A 15,410-nucleotide genomic window follows, 5' to 3' on the forward strand; every position below is an offset into this window, starting at 1 on the left:
GGCAGAATGAGGATTCAAACTCACACTTATTAACTACTCTACTATATGGTATTTCTAGGATCAGTTATAGGTCTAACTTTCTCTATCTGTCTAATCTTGTACCAGTGTTAACTGAGTTCATTATTGTCGCTTTGTAGAATGTTTTCGTGTCCTATAGGGCTTGTACCCCCCACCCCCGTACTTTTCTTTTCCTAGATTCTGTTAGCTATTTTCACTTGTTTATTCTTCCAGAGAACATGTAGAACAATTTGTCAATTTCAAAAAAAAAATAAAGTAAAAATTCTTTTGGTACCTTGACTGCAATTGTGTTAAAATTCTAAACTAATATGAGATGAATTGATATTTTTGTTGTATGATATTTTATGATATTCAGATTTCCCATTCAGGAATATGATCTCCTTTCAGTCCTCTTTTAATCTTGGGTCTTCTTTTATTTCTCATGCAGTTAGTTGATAACTCTCTTCAAGGGCATTTTAACCAACTCAGCCTGTCTTTAGAGATGAATCTTTGGGGGAGGGGCCTCCCTTCCAAAATCATCTCAGTCCCTTTATAATGCTGCCCGCTGCCTTGGGCTCCTCTCCTTATCCTATATTCTAGCCCCTAACCTGTACTCTCCCTTCTCTACTCCTTGACAGACTTTTGAAGTCTTATTCTGCTATTTGATGCTTATACCATATTTGTGCTGCTACCATTATGCTCAGAAATCCTCCAGTAAGGCCAGACCCCCTTTACCTCTATCAGTGCATCATCTAGAGCAAACCCCATCCCTCTTTGCCCTCCTGTTTCACCCCCATTTCACAGCATTGCTGCCCCGCCCCTCAGGCTTTACTCTTGTCAGAAGCTGCTCCCACTCACACCTGGCCCTGCCCATCAGCTTTCAGGTTTCTTCTCCCACATCCTCCCCTCACCAAAAACAACAAGAGCCTCCCCAGCTCTCCCTGGCCCACATGCTACAACCTCAATGTTTCATCTCTTCCCCTGAGGTCCCATTGGCAGAGATTATACAATTGGCTTTACAAAATAAAATGATACTCTATGTTCATCCTTCTCCACCCGCAAAAAGATCATGCCCTCCTCTTCATTTTCACTCCAACATACATGTAGCACAGGGATGCTTTTAGCAAGGCCGGAAGGAGGGCGGTGGCAAAGCAGCAGAAGAGCAATTCACGTGTGCAAGTGTCCAGAAGTTGATTGTTCGCAATTCAGTGAGTGCTTACCTCACTAAGGTGTTATCAGACCACTATCATTTTACTTAAATAGGTAAATACGTGTGGTTTTATTTCATTGTTTCAAGACAGTTCTGGAAATTTTTGTTTAATCCATATCCAATAGAAATTCTGTTTTTCTCCAATAGAATACATCTCTCGTTTGGCAATTAAATCCAGTGAACTAAATAAAGCATAGTGACAGCAGTATTTCTGGCTTTTCCCATGTCCATCTGTCTATAAGAATGCAGTCACTAGTTGACATTTATTGAGTGCCCACTAATTATTAAGTGGGCTGAGCACTGCAAGAAGATGAAAAGAGAAACTGACCCTTGTCCTTCAAAAGCTGACCTTAGTGGTGCATAGAGGTGAGACAGACACCAACGGAGAGTTCCTTCTCAGCCTCTGCTCCGAGTAAAGCCCCAGCCCCAGACAGTGCAGGAAAAGGAAGCTTTTCAGTCAGGCTTTTCAGAGGCAAACAAGGAAACCTCAAGAAAGGGTTCCCCTCCATCAGTACAACTGTCCATTTTCCTCACTGACTCATAGCCTGGATGGATGGAAACCAAGTAATCATTTTACCATTTGTGTGCAGAGCACAGGATCTGAGACTGGAAATGAGGGAGTGAGGCCTTTAGTTTGTCTCATTCATGAGGAAGAGATATGGACAGTTCAACACCTTTACTCACCTGCTCTTCCAAGTTTCCTAAAATAAACCTCTGCCAGGACAATACGAGCTATCTTTTACATGTTCTAGTCAATTCTCTATTCATTACTAAGACAGTAAATCTTAAAGCAATGAACTCAAGCAGCTTCATTTTATTCAGAAAAAAAATGAAAAATGTTTATACTGATAGTGAAGCAGGGCCCAGTTGGCACCCCCATAGCAGAGGCCTCTTCACGTCCCTGCCCTCACCTTTCCTTGACCTAAAGCTTAGTAATAGATTGTCCCCCTGCAGCTTGAGCTCGAAATGTCCCCTGCCCAGTTCCCTGTTTTACAAAATTACCCTGAAACTTATCACTCATACCCCATGCTTACTGATCACAATCTTTATGGCCTAGCATTCTTTCCAGGTTAGGTCATCACTGCTCCTGGGTTGATGAGCACGTTGGAGAGCCACATCGCCTGAGGGGAGACTCCGTCCAGACCCCTGAAACCGTGGCCTCTGGAGGAACACCCAGATTTTCCCTTAAAAACCCCAAGCTGGTCTGAGAATGTGAAGGCCGTTTTTGGAGGTGTTAACCCGATGCCTTCTCAGACCACCGATGCTCTGATAATAAACACGTCTTCTAGGACCCAATTCCTGTGTCTATAGTGGCTGAGCAGCGCAGGCAGCATGAGCCCCGGACTCATTTGGCCTCCGGTTTCAATAGTTGAGGATGTTTTGGTGTTGAATGAGGAAGAATATGGCATTTTAAATAATGGTGTGTAACTCTAGATGTGTCCCTACAAGGAAGGACTAAAATTCCTAGTTGGTTCCAGTGACTGAGCCACATCATCTCTCCCCCAGACCACTGCAGTGGCCTCCTGCCTGGACATTGTACCCGTTCTGGTCCTGTGAGTGAGCAAATAAGTATCTGACGTGTCTCATAAGCCCTCAATTCAATCTGTTGACTATATTAGCTATTTGGCTCCGTCTGATTCAGAAAAACAAACATGATCCTGGTTATTAACCAGAAGGAAACATTTTCACAAATTTATTTCAGTTGGTCTGACCACAAGCTGTTGCTGAGCCTCTCCCGTGGAAGTGTCAGGCGCGGGGCTGGCCCGGGTACGTAGGTAGCTTGAAAGAAGTGATGTGTTCTCTGCTTCCGAGAAGCTTACAGAGTCCCTGGGACTAGAGGTTAAAAGAGGTTATTATGGTGTGATGGTATGAGCTGTAACGGGGACACAATGGGAGGCAATTGCCTTTTCCTTTCCTGGGGTTGGGGGACAAAGAGAACTGGGTTTTGAGTAATAAACAGGGGTGTCTCAGCCTTAATAGGGGACATTCCAAACCGAGGAGCCAGTGTGCACAGGCGCCAGGCCTGGTCCAGGAACAGTGAGCAGCAAAAGTGGAAGCCAGCAGGCCAGCTAAGGCTGACAGTGGAGGGTCCGACATGCCAGGCTAAGGAAATTCTCCTGTATCCTATCGGTGAGAAGGAGCCAAAGCAGGGTTTTCCACAGGGAGATTTAGTAGCTCCAGCAGGAATGTGGAGGATGGTTTGCAGGAGGGAGGGAGTACAGGCAGGGAGACTACTAGGAGGCTGTGGCCAAGGCCCAGGGATGTTGAAGGTATGAGGCAGAGCCTACGACCTGCTCTGTTAACTCACTGACAGATTTATTCTCCATAGCTTTTAAGAACACTCTCAACTAATGAAAAGGGCTTTAAAACCGAAAACAACTCGGAGACTCACAATTAAATTGTGTCTTCCTCATTTGTAAAGTGCACTTACCTTCTCTAATGACTGCCAGTCCAGGCTGAACTTTGAACTTGCTCTTTTCGTGCTGAGGACATCCGGAAAAGGAATCATTATTCTTAGAGGTGGTGGCAGACACTGCTACTTGTCTCACAACATCTGCTCTGTTTTACTCTTTAGTAACAGAATCTTCCGTTTTTACCCAACCACGTGGCTATGGGGAATTCTGACAATATTTCTCAGCCTCTTTTATAGCTAAATATGATTGTGTTACTAAGTTCTTCTGGCCCATGGGATGTGAGCAACAGGTGGTACGTGTAATTTCAGGAAGGTAATTTAAAGGGAGGGATGTGTGTCTTCTGTCTTTCTCCTACTGATGGCTGAAATGAGAAGGTAACAGCTAGAGCCCCAGCAGCCACTTTGAACCAGGAAGTGATTTGAGGAATGCTTGTTATGTACGGCAGAGCAACAAAAAAGTTTTCTTGGTCCTTGTCACCATGGAGTTGCCACATCATCCCAGGACTGCTCGCCGCCAGCCCTGTCCATTAGAGAAAATAAGCTTCTCTCTTATATAAGCCATTCTATTTTGCAGTCAAACCTAATCCTAAATGATATGGTGTGAAACTTGAAAAGGAGACTAGAAGATAAGCTTCATAACAGCATTTTTCAGACTCAGATGATCTCAAAACCCTTAGTGACTTGACCTTGAAAAACTTGATAATTACTTACTCTAGAAACACTATCTCTGTTTGGGAAAAAAAAAGGAAAAGAATTAAGATGGCCAACCCCACACAGCTTTTAGATTATTGCTGTTTCACCAAAATGCCCAGCAATCTGCCACTCTTTATGGAGTGGCCTGGGCATGTCCACAAGGATTCATAGGTGGGTCCCCTTTCTGCCAGGACAGCACTTTCCTCCACTCTCTGAGTGGTCATCTAGGGCACACTGGATACAGGTTAGTCTGGGGTATCCAGACTAAGAAAGTGAATGTGCCACTGTTGGCTGTTCTGACATGGGGACGGGAGGGAATTCATTAGCAGGTAAAGAATGAAATCCTATGACTGAGGATAGGAAAGCCATACTTCTGTGGTAAACTCAAGTAAAAATAAATATCCATAAAAGTTAATGACGTTATAGAAAATTAAAAAAATAAAGGACACTTTCACAAATAAATTCTCAAGTAGTTCAGAAGAGCAGATACACAATTTGAAATGCAGAATCACAGAATGTCAGAGAAAACTGGGACACAGTTTCTTACTAAAGAAAGATCATTGTTGCTATTTTTTTAAAAAAAATAGCACTTATTTATTCTGATTACAAAATGTTATGTAATTAACCATGAGAGAAAAGAAAATCAAAACCACAATGAGATACCACTTCACAACCACTAGGATGGCTGTCACCAGAAAGATAGATAATAACGTGTGTTGACGAAGATACGGAGAAAGTGAAACCCGCATACATGGCTGGTAGGCATGTAAAGTGGTACACTGCTTTGGAAAAGAACTAATACAACCTTTTCCACCAATCTGTAGCATCTCTTATTTCTCCAGATGATCCCTCCACCCAATTTGAGACCATGCTTCCCACCAAAACACCCAGGCCTTGTGCATGCAGAGGGGCAGCCCTTCCCAGTGCCAAGAGAGGCGGGAGCCCCAAGTCACCATTCCTTCATGCCCCTGCTCCTGCGGCAGCTGGATCTATGGAGTTACGGGTCTTGGGGACAAAGAACACAGAGGTAAAACGCTGTTCTCATCCCATCAGATCAAGGGTACGTACTATCAACACCACTTATCATGTTGATGTTGGCCTTGATCATCTGGCTGAGGTCATGTTCACCAGGTTTCTCCACTGCAAAGTTCCTCTCCCCACCCCTTTGCATACTGTACCCTTTAGAAGAAAGTCACTGTGCACAGCCCTCACTTAAAAACTGGGGAATTGTGCTCCACCTCCTAGAGGACAAACTATCTACCCAATGTATTTGAAATTTTTCTGCATAGGAGACTTGTTTATTCTCCCTGTATTAGCCAGAGTTCTCCAGAGAAACAGAATCAATAGGATAGATGATGATTGATAGATAGATAGATAGATAGATAGATAGATAGATAGATAGATAGATAGATAGATAGATAAGAATTGGCAATTACAGATGTTGACAAGTCCCAAAATCTGCAGGGTGAATTGGCAAGCTGAGGACCCAGGAGAGCTGATGGTGTAGTTCTAGCCTGAGTCTGAAGGCCCAAAGGCCTGAGAACCAGAAACGGTGATGTTTCAGCTTGAGTCTGAAGGCAAGAAAAAAGCCTATGTCCCAGTTCGAAGGCTGTCAGACAGGAAGACTTCTCTCTTGGAGGAATATGAACTTTTTTTTCCTATTCAGGCTTTCAACTGATTGGATAAATCCCACCTATATTAGGGAGGGTACTCTGCTTTACTCTGTCTACCAATTTAAATGTTAATCTCACCCCCAAAACACCCTCATAGAAACATCTAGAATAAATTTTAACCAAATATCAGGGCACCCCATGGTCCAGTGAAGTTGACACATAAAATTAACCATCACAAGTCCACAATACACCAACACACATCTCCTTAAACCATACTTAATTCCAAATAAGGACAATAATAGAGCCGTAATTCCACCTAACCTGATACAACTATCTTGCATGCAGCCAAAAACACGCTAACTCCTTAACCAGAAGAGGAGAGTCCTTGAGTGATGTTTACTCTTCTCCTTGATATCCTCTGACTTAAATACTAAGGACAATGACAGTCCTTGTTTCTGTAACTGGTCACATGGCCATGGTTGGTATTTATAACCACCTTCCTCCACTACCTACTCTATACTCCCTTTGCTTCAACAAGTACCTCAGCTGGTCTTTTCCTGAGGGAGTGAGCCAGACCTCCATTCCTGAAGGGTCTGGGCCATTGCTAGTCCTGCCTGGACTGGGCTGTTACAGTTTTCCATTGACCTTAATCATAGGACATGGTCATAGTAAAACACACCCTGAGGGATCTCCTGTGTTCCAGACGTACTCTTCCTTACCTTCCTTATGGAGTCCGATTTCCCCGGGTAGAGAGGATCACTCACCCCAGCCAGCACAGTAACTCCCTTCCCTGCCTGTTGATCATGAGGAGCCCAAGTGGCCGGGCAGCAATCTTCACGTCCGGCTCAGTGGACTCATTGTTTCTCCTGGTGGAGCATTCCTTCCTTCAGGTCTAAGACTTCTAGGCCAGCAACGCATAGGTTGTGGGAACAGGAAACAAAAGCTCTGCGAGCCGGCCACTAGGGTTAGTAGTGAGTGGTGCCACTCCCATTTCCACCCCTTGTTTCCTGGACTCCTAAATCCTGGCTATGAGGGAAACAGCGCCATATGTTGACTGCTGATTCAAAGCGTGTACATCTTTCTGGTTAACCTTGCCCCAGCCCTGCAAGGTATTGCCATCTAGCTGGTGCTGTAACTGAGTCTCCACAAGGCCATTCCCCATTCTCTCCAGCCAGCTGCCTCAGAGTGGTGGGGAACATGGTGAGACCAGTGAGTTCCATGAGCGTGGGCCCATTGCAGCACTTCGTCTGCTGAGAAGTCAGTTTGTTGATCAGAAGCAATGTTGTGCAAATACCATGATGGTGGATAAGGTGTTCTGTAAGCCTGTGGTTGGTAGTTCTGGCAGAAGCATCGCACGCAAGGAAAGCAAGTTTGTATACAGAGTAAGTGTCTATTCCAGTAAAAACAAAACACTGCTCCATCAGGGGCTCAGTGTTGGCCTCTGCTCCTGGCAGATTGGGCACTCAGTGGTGGCCGCAGCCAGGTCACCGTGGTGGGTGGAAGCCCATGTTGCTGCGCCCATGCCTGACCACCTCCCTGCCACCATCACCACTTTGTTCATGAGCCCTCTGGGTGATGACAGAGTCTCTTTCTGGGGAAAGAGGCGGACTGGTATCCACAGAACGGGTCATACTATTCGCTTCATTATCAAAATCCTCTTCTGCTGAGGTCATCTTTTAGTAAGTATTCACATAGGACACAGATGTCTCAAGTTTTTTGCCCATTCAGAGAGCTACTTGCCCATACCCTTCCCCAAATTTCCTTGTCACCAATTTCCCAATCATGTTCCTTTCCAATCAGATTCCTTCCCTGAGCATCAGCTAAACCACTGGCCACAGCCCATGAATTGGTATAAACGCACATCTGGCCATTTCTCCTTCCAAGCAAAGCGTACAGCTAGGTGCATTGCCTGAAGTTCTGCCCCTGGGAGGATTTTCCTTTGCCGCTGTCCGCAGGGATGTCCCAGAAAGGGCTGGAGTGCTGCAGCTGTGCACATTCCGGTGGTGCCTGTGTATTGTATAGAACCATCCATAAACCAGGCTGTCTTCTCCTCCTCTGCCAACTGGTTGTGGGGAGCTCACCAGAAGGTCATAGGTACAGGCTGGGGGAGAGAAGATGGCGTAGCAGGAGTGGGGACCGAGGGCATTTGGGCCTCTTCTTCATGTAACTTACTTGTGCCTTCGGGGCCTGCTTGGGCCTAATTTCATGTACGAGTATACCACTTCCATTTGACGATGGAGTACTGCTGTGCACGCCCAACGCTGTGGCTTTGTGGGTCATACAATACCTGGTTTATGATGGGAAGTTCAGGTTGCGTGCTCATTTGGTGGCCCATAGTTCAGCATTTAGTCCCTACCAAGGCCCAGCAGAAGGCCAACAGCTGTTTCTCAAAAGGAGAGTAGTTATCCATAGATGATGGCAGAGTTTTGCTCCCAAATCCTAAGGGCCTGTGCTGTAATTCACTTGTAGGGACCTGCCAAAGGCTCCAAACAGCATCCCTCTATGCCACTGCCACGTCAAGCACCATTGGACCTGCTGGATCATACGGCCCCAACAGCAGAGCAGCTTGTATGGCACTGAGTTCTCCAAATGAAGACAGATGCAAACTGAAAGTAAAAAGAACCCCAAATGGAGTCACATGTGCCTGCAAATACAATGCACACCCACAAAAGGCAGTTAATTGAGGGTTTCTCCCATCCCCCTAGTTGCAGACCTTCTCTTGTTCTGGGTCCCACTCAAAGCTAGTGGCATTTTGGGTCACTGGGTAAATGGGCTGGAGTAATACACTCAAATGAAGACTATCTTGCTTGCAAAATCCAAAGAGGTCCCCAAGGCATAATAGGTTGTCAGAGGAGACAGACACAATTCAAGTAGCAGGAATTATGCTCCACCTGCTAGAGGACATAATGTATTTGAAATTTTTCAGCCCAGGAGATTGTCTATTCTCCCCATTATCTGTTTATTCAATCATTTATATCATTATTGACCCATGGATATTTGTTTATATGTTAAGTATATTCCAATACTGCTTGATTAATTTTGTTGCTCAAGTTGTTCCAGCTTTGGTCATTGGGACCAGTGCTTTATAAAGCTCCCTAGGTGATTCCAGTATGTAGCCAAGGCTGAGAACCACCGCTTTAAGTAAAACAGTGTTTAGAATTTTACTGCCATGAAAGCACTGATTTCCCTCAAATTAGGACAGATGCAAACTGAAAGTAAAAAGAACCCCAAATGGCGTCACATGTGCCTGTGGATACTAATCTACACCCCCAAAGGGCAGTTAATTGAGGGTTTCTCCCATCCCCCAGTAAGGTTGAACAACTCTTCATTTGTTTCTGTTTTTTTTTAAGGTTTTTATTCAAATCTTTTGCCCATTTTTTTTACTTAAAAAGTTGTGTTTCATTGTTTTTAAAAAGATTTTTATTAAAACTATTAGTTTCAGGTGCAAACAATAGTTATTCAACATTTATATTCCTAAAGAAGTGATCACCATGATAAATAACACACAAAACAACACTAGTCAATATCCATGAAAGTAACAAATATATATATGTATATACATATATGTACATATATATATTCAACTCTCCTATCTACCTTTTCTCCTGTTTTAATGTTTAATTTTAAGATTTTTATTAAAAGTATAGCTAACATACAATATTATATTAATTTTGGGTTTATACTATAGTTATTCAACATTTACATACCTAAAGAAGTGATCACCATGATAAGTCCAGCAACCATCTGACACACCATGCGATCACAATATTATTGACTATATTCCCTATGCTGTACATTACATCCCCAAGGCTTATTTGTTTTATACCTGGAAATTTGGACCATGTATTGTCCTTTTCCTTTCCTCCCCTTTTTAATTTTTCAGTTACAGTTGACAGTCAGTATTATTTTATATTAATTTCAGGTGTATAGCACAGTGGTTAGACATTTATGTAATTTAAGAAGTGATCCCCCTGACTAGTTTTGTAACCACCTGGCACTATACATAATTATTACCATGTTGACTATATTCACTGTGCTTTACCTTACATCCCCATGATTATTTTGTAACTACCAATTTATACTTCTTAATCCCTTCACCTTTTTCACCCTGGCCCTCAAACCCCGTCCCATCTATCACCCCAATAAATCTAGTACCCATCTGACACCATACATAGTTATTACAATATTATTGACTATATTCCTTATGCTATACCATATATCCCCATAACTATTTTGTAACAACCAGTTTATACTTTTTAATCCCTTCCCCCTTTTCACCCACATCCCCAACCCCCTCTCATGTAGCAACCATCAAATTGTTCTTTGTATCTATGAGTCTGTTTCTGTTTTGTTTGTTTATTTTGTTCTTTAGATTCCACATATAAGCAAAATCACATTGCATCTGTCTTTCTCTGTCTGACATACTCCACTCAACACAGTACCCTCTAGGTCCATCCCTGCTGCAGATGGCAAAACCCATTCCCTTCCATGACTGAGCAATATTCTACTGTATATATGTACCACCTCCTCTTTATCCATTCTTCCATAAACAGACACTCAGGCTGCCTCCACATCTTGGTCATTGTAAACAATGCTGTAATGAACATATGGATGCATTACCATCAAAGTAGTGTTTGGGTTTCTTTGGATGAATTACCAGGAAATGGGATTACTGGGTCCTTCTTTGTCTCTTGTTATAGACTTTGTTTTAAAATCTATTTTGTCTAGTATATATATTGCTACTTCAGCTCTTTGTTTTCTAAATTTTTATTTTTATGAAATAACTTTTTACATCCCTTTACTTTCAGTCTATGTGTGTCTTTCAACCTGAAGTGAGTCTCTTGTAGGCAGCATATGTAAGGGTTTTGTTTTCTTATCCATTTAGCCACCCTTTGATTGGAGCATTTAATCCATTTACATTGAAAGCAATTGTTGATAGATATGTAGTTATTGCCGTTTCAATCATATTTTTTATCTTTTTTTTTTTCCATCTTAAAGAAGTCCCAGGATGGCCGATTTGCTCAGTGGTTAGAGCGCAGTATTCATAACACCAAGATCGTTGGTTTGATTCCCACATAGGCCAGTGAGCTGCATCCTCCACAACTAGATTGAAAACAACAACTTGACATGGAGCTGATGGGTCCTGGAAAAACACACTGTTCCCCAATATTCCCGAATTTAAAAAACTAAAAAAAAAAAAAAAAAAAAGGAAGAAGTCCCTCTAACATTCCTTGTAGTATTCTTTTTCTGGAGTTTTCTCCTTTTCTTTCATTTGGGACACATTTCTTTGTTTCCTCATTTTGGCAACCTCTCTATTTCTATGTATTAGGTAGGGCTTCTATACCTCCCAGTCTTTCCAGGTGGCCTTATGTAGTAGGTGTGCTGTGGGGCCCAGTGGCACAGTCTCCCTGGGCACCTGAGCTGTGTGTGCAGGAGTGTTCTTTGTATGGATGGTGTGTGCCCTCCTGTTATAGTTTGCTACTGGCATGTCAGTGGGTGGTATTGACCCTCAGGGTGACTGGCTGTGGGGTTTGGCCACGTCCACAGCTTATGGGCGGCTATGTGAAAGGCTTACCCCATAGAGCGGGATTCATCCCAGCAGGCTCTGGTGCCTGTTGAAACTGCCCTTTGTGTGTGCCGCTTGTGGGGCTAATTGGGTGGTGCTCTGCTGTGGCCTGAAGCTCACTTCCAAGCATGTTGGTTCTAGGGCATCTTGGGAGGAGCTCCAGTGCAGGCCCAGGTCACCCACTGCCTGTGACTTGCCAGGGGTGACCTGGCAAGAGCTACAAAGAGATCCATGGTTGGTTGCTGCCTGTGTTGGATCTGGAGGTTCATGGGAGAGGCCACACTGCAAACGGAAGAGAGCTGCCCCCAGTACCAGGTCTGGGGTAGCTCCACAAAAACCAGGACACTCTGAAGGTTGCTGCCACCTGCTGGCTCCCATAGGGTTCAGCAGCTGATAAAGCCTCCTGCAGTAGGAAAGTTGGGTGAGGCAGGGTCTCAGTGAGTCAGCAGGGTGGAGCAGCAGAGCTCACCAGGCCAATCAGATTCAGATTTGGCCTGTAAGGGCGGGCTCAACACAGGAAAGATGGCGCCTGCCTACGGGCTGCGTAGTAGAAAGGCCCTACACAGGGAAAATGGGGACTATCCCTCCAGTCTTCACCCCAAAGTTAAACAACTCGGTCACTCCCCATATGTCTCTGACACCCCCAGAGTCACCATCTCTCTGCTGGAGCCCAGGGTGAGTACCTGTGTGGGCCCTTTAAGAGGATGCCTGGGTTTCCTGCAGCCTTCCATTCCACCTGGACAGCTAAAATCCCCACTGTTTTTCACAGCCAGATGTTGTGGGGGCTCCTCTTCCCGGCACCAGTACTCTGGGCTGGGGAACCTGGTGTGGAGGCTGGGGTCTCTCACTTCTTCATGGGGAACCTGGTGGCTCCCATGTGGGTGTGCGACCAGCCTATTTTGCGTCTCGGCTCCTCAGACCAGTCTCGACACAGCTTCTTTATATCCTTAGTTATAAAACTTCTGCTCAGCTAGACTTCAGGTGGTTCCCCAGTTAGATTGTTCTATAATTTAGTTGTTATTTTAATGTGTTCACAGGATGAGGCAAGCACAGCGTTTATCTATTCCGCCATCTTATATCTCCGCTCTTTTGCCCATTTTTATTTGAATTGTTTGTCTTTTTATTATTAGCTTTTTAAGAATACTTTATATATTCTGGTCTGATAGATGTGTTGTGATTATTTTCTCCCAGCCTGTGGTTTGCCTTTTCATTTTCTTTACTGTGACTTTCAAAGAGCAAATTTTAAAATGTGATGAAGTCCAACTTATGTACTTTCTTTTATGGCTTCTTTTGTGTTCTAAGAAAACTTTCCTACCCCAAAATTGCAAAGATTTTTCTCTCATCTTTTCTTTTGGAAGTTTTATAATTTTAGGTTTTACTGTTAGATCTGTTAGTTTAATTTTAGATTTATTTTTAGATTAATTTTTGTGTATGGTCTCAGATAAGGGTCTATTAATTTGTTACAGGTGCCATAAAAAAGTACTGGGTGGCTGAAAACAACAGAACTTTATTGTCTCATGGTTCTGGAGCTGGAAGTTCAAGATCAAGGTGTCAGCAGGGCCATTCTCTTTCTAAAAGCTCTAAGGAAGAATGCTTCTTGGCTCTTCCAGCTTCTGGGGGCTCCTGACACTCCTTGGTGTTCCTTGGCTTATAGATATATCACTCAGATCTCTGCTTGCACCATCACATGGTATTCTGCCTGTGTCTGTATCTTCACATGACTTATCTTCTCATAAGGACATCAGTCATACTGGATTAGGGGCCCATCCTGCTCATCTTAACTTCACCAGTTACTTCTGCAATGACTCTATTTCTAAATAAGTTCCCATTTTGAGGTACTGGGGCTTAGGATTTCAATACATATTTTGGGGTGGGGGAACACAATTAAACCCATAACAGGGTCAGTGTTCATTTTCAATTTTTTTTCTGTGTCTCATTCAGTGTCTAATCAGTAGGCTGAAATCACACAGTAATTTTAACAGGGAAAGTTTGATATAAATAATTATTAACTATAATGGGATTGGAGGGACGAAAGTTTGGCTTGTAAGAGGTAAAAATAACCTCTGAAGAATATAGGAGTAGCATATATAGGGACTAGTCATTAATCCTAGAGCTTAGATAAGGCACCAAAGAAGAAGTCGCTCCTCCACGGCTGAGATCCAGGCCAGGCAGGTGTGACCATGGCTGACAGGAGGATAAAAAAGTTTGCTGGGGTGCTGTGCTAGTGGGACTTGCTGGACCTGGGCAATTTGGGTGCCAGAGTAAACTGTGCAGAGGAAAGTGCCATGCCTTGCAATGTGCCGAAAGCTGCCCTCTGAGGTGCTCAGGAAAGCTACTTTGCCAGGAGGTGCCACAATGGCAGCATTCTGCTATGAAGGTGCATCATTCTGCTGCCCAACATGGGGCCAGGGGAAGCTGCCCACAGGGACGTGCTATATGCTGCTTAGCACTGGAGGCTACTGACCCCTGCGTACCTTAGGAGCCCAGCCTGACAGGAACAACCCTTGCTTCAGGAGCCTAGTAAGAGAAGCACATTGGATCCCAGAAGCAAAGCCCCTCTCTCCTCCAGTGTCCCTACAGTATCTTCAACTGACAACACTTAGCATCATGTCAGCAGGCAAAGGAGAAATATTTACAGGGCCCACTTCCATTATCACAGAGCAGACAATGAAATATGGACTTAGAGCTGAGAGGCACTAAATTAATAACCAACACAGCCCACCCCTTTTCAGCTTCCATATACATCCTTTTACACATATTGCAACTTCTGTAAAACAGCAAAGCAACTTTATATTTCTACTTAACAAGACACAGGGCATCCTTACAAGTGAAGTTTTCACTCTTTCCCCAAAATGAAGACAGTCAAGGTCTAAGCAGTCACTGTATCTATTACTGGTTATGTTAATTAATTTTCAAATTTATCACAATTCTATTTACTATTCTGCTATCCTAAAGATTAAGTTACAAAGTTAACCTCCAACAGCTTACATATAAAATTTAAAAATGGGAAGGAGGAGAAAGATGAAAAAAATGGTTGGCATAGACAAATAAAAACATACATATGACAAGCAAAGAGGAAGTATGCAAAGCTCTACAGGCCTCATTTCTTCAATTGGTCATAAGGCCATAATTGATATCGCTGCCCATTCTATATTTCCCTCAGTCAGAGCCTCAGCTGGTGGGGTTCTTTACCTGGTGGAATAACTCAAACTTTTATTCCCAAAAGGACTGGTAGTCTATTTCCTTGCATTTTTTTGTTTGTTTCTATGGTTTCCTTTAACCCTGAATGTTGGGCATGGAAATAGTAAAGCTATCCCAGAAATCGCCCTACATTCCAGTCTTAGTTCTCCTTGCCCCCATTGCATAGCAACAACTCAGTTGCCCCTTGCTAACTAAGATTGATCACTCCAGCGAATAGAGTAACTCTCTTTCTACCTGTTGGTTCAATAGCAGAAGGAGCCCAAAATTGCCAGGTGGAAGTCTCATCTTCCAGTGTAAGTGAACCATTGTTGTTTCCCCTGTGGAAAGATTTCCTCTTTGGGGACTAAGACCTCCAAACCAGCAGAGCTCAAGTTTATCAGGAGGAGAAGCAAAAGTACCTGTAATGAATTATTGAATATAATAGTACGAAGAGCCACCCCACTTCCACCCCTTGATTCTGGACCCACGTGTTTGGTTATATGGGAGACAGCAAGGTACTTCCTCAAGGGGGACCAGCCCCCTCTTTACTCAAGGAGCTTAGGGTCTATGAAGTGACTTAGGTCTAGAAACTGGATAAGCAGCCATGACTGCCCACAGTGGTGACTCAACTCAAGATTTTAGCTACCAGATCTGGAGTTTTTTCTTCTCATATAGATCAAGCAATACTCTAGACTGCTTATCTATTTCATTCCTAGGAACATCACGGTAAGTTAACCA

At 43.6% G+C, this 15,410-nt stretch overlaps 1 pseudogene; it reads right to left on the bottom strand.

The window, feature by feature from the left end:
• Nucleotides 1-6,282: 6,282 nt before the first annotated feature.
• LOC141571253 (uncharacterized) lies at nt 6,283-11,870 on the bottom strand (annotated as a pseudogene).
• Nucleotides 11,871-15,410: the final 3,540 nt, after the last annotated feature.

The sequence above is a fragment of the Rhinolophus sinicus genome, linkage group LG04 (assembly GCF_036562045.2).
Source record: "Rhinolophus sinicus isolate RSC01 linkage group LG04, ASM3656204v1, whole genome shotgun sequence".
Lineage (NCBI taxonomy): Eukaryota > Metazoa > Chordata > Mammalia > Chiroptera > Rhinolophidae > Rhinolophus > Rhinolophus sinicus.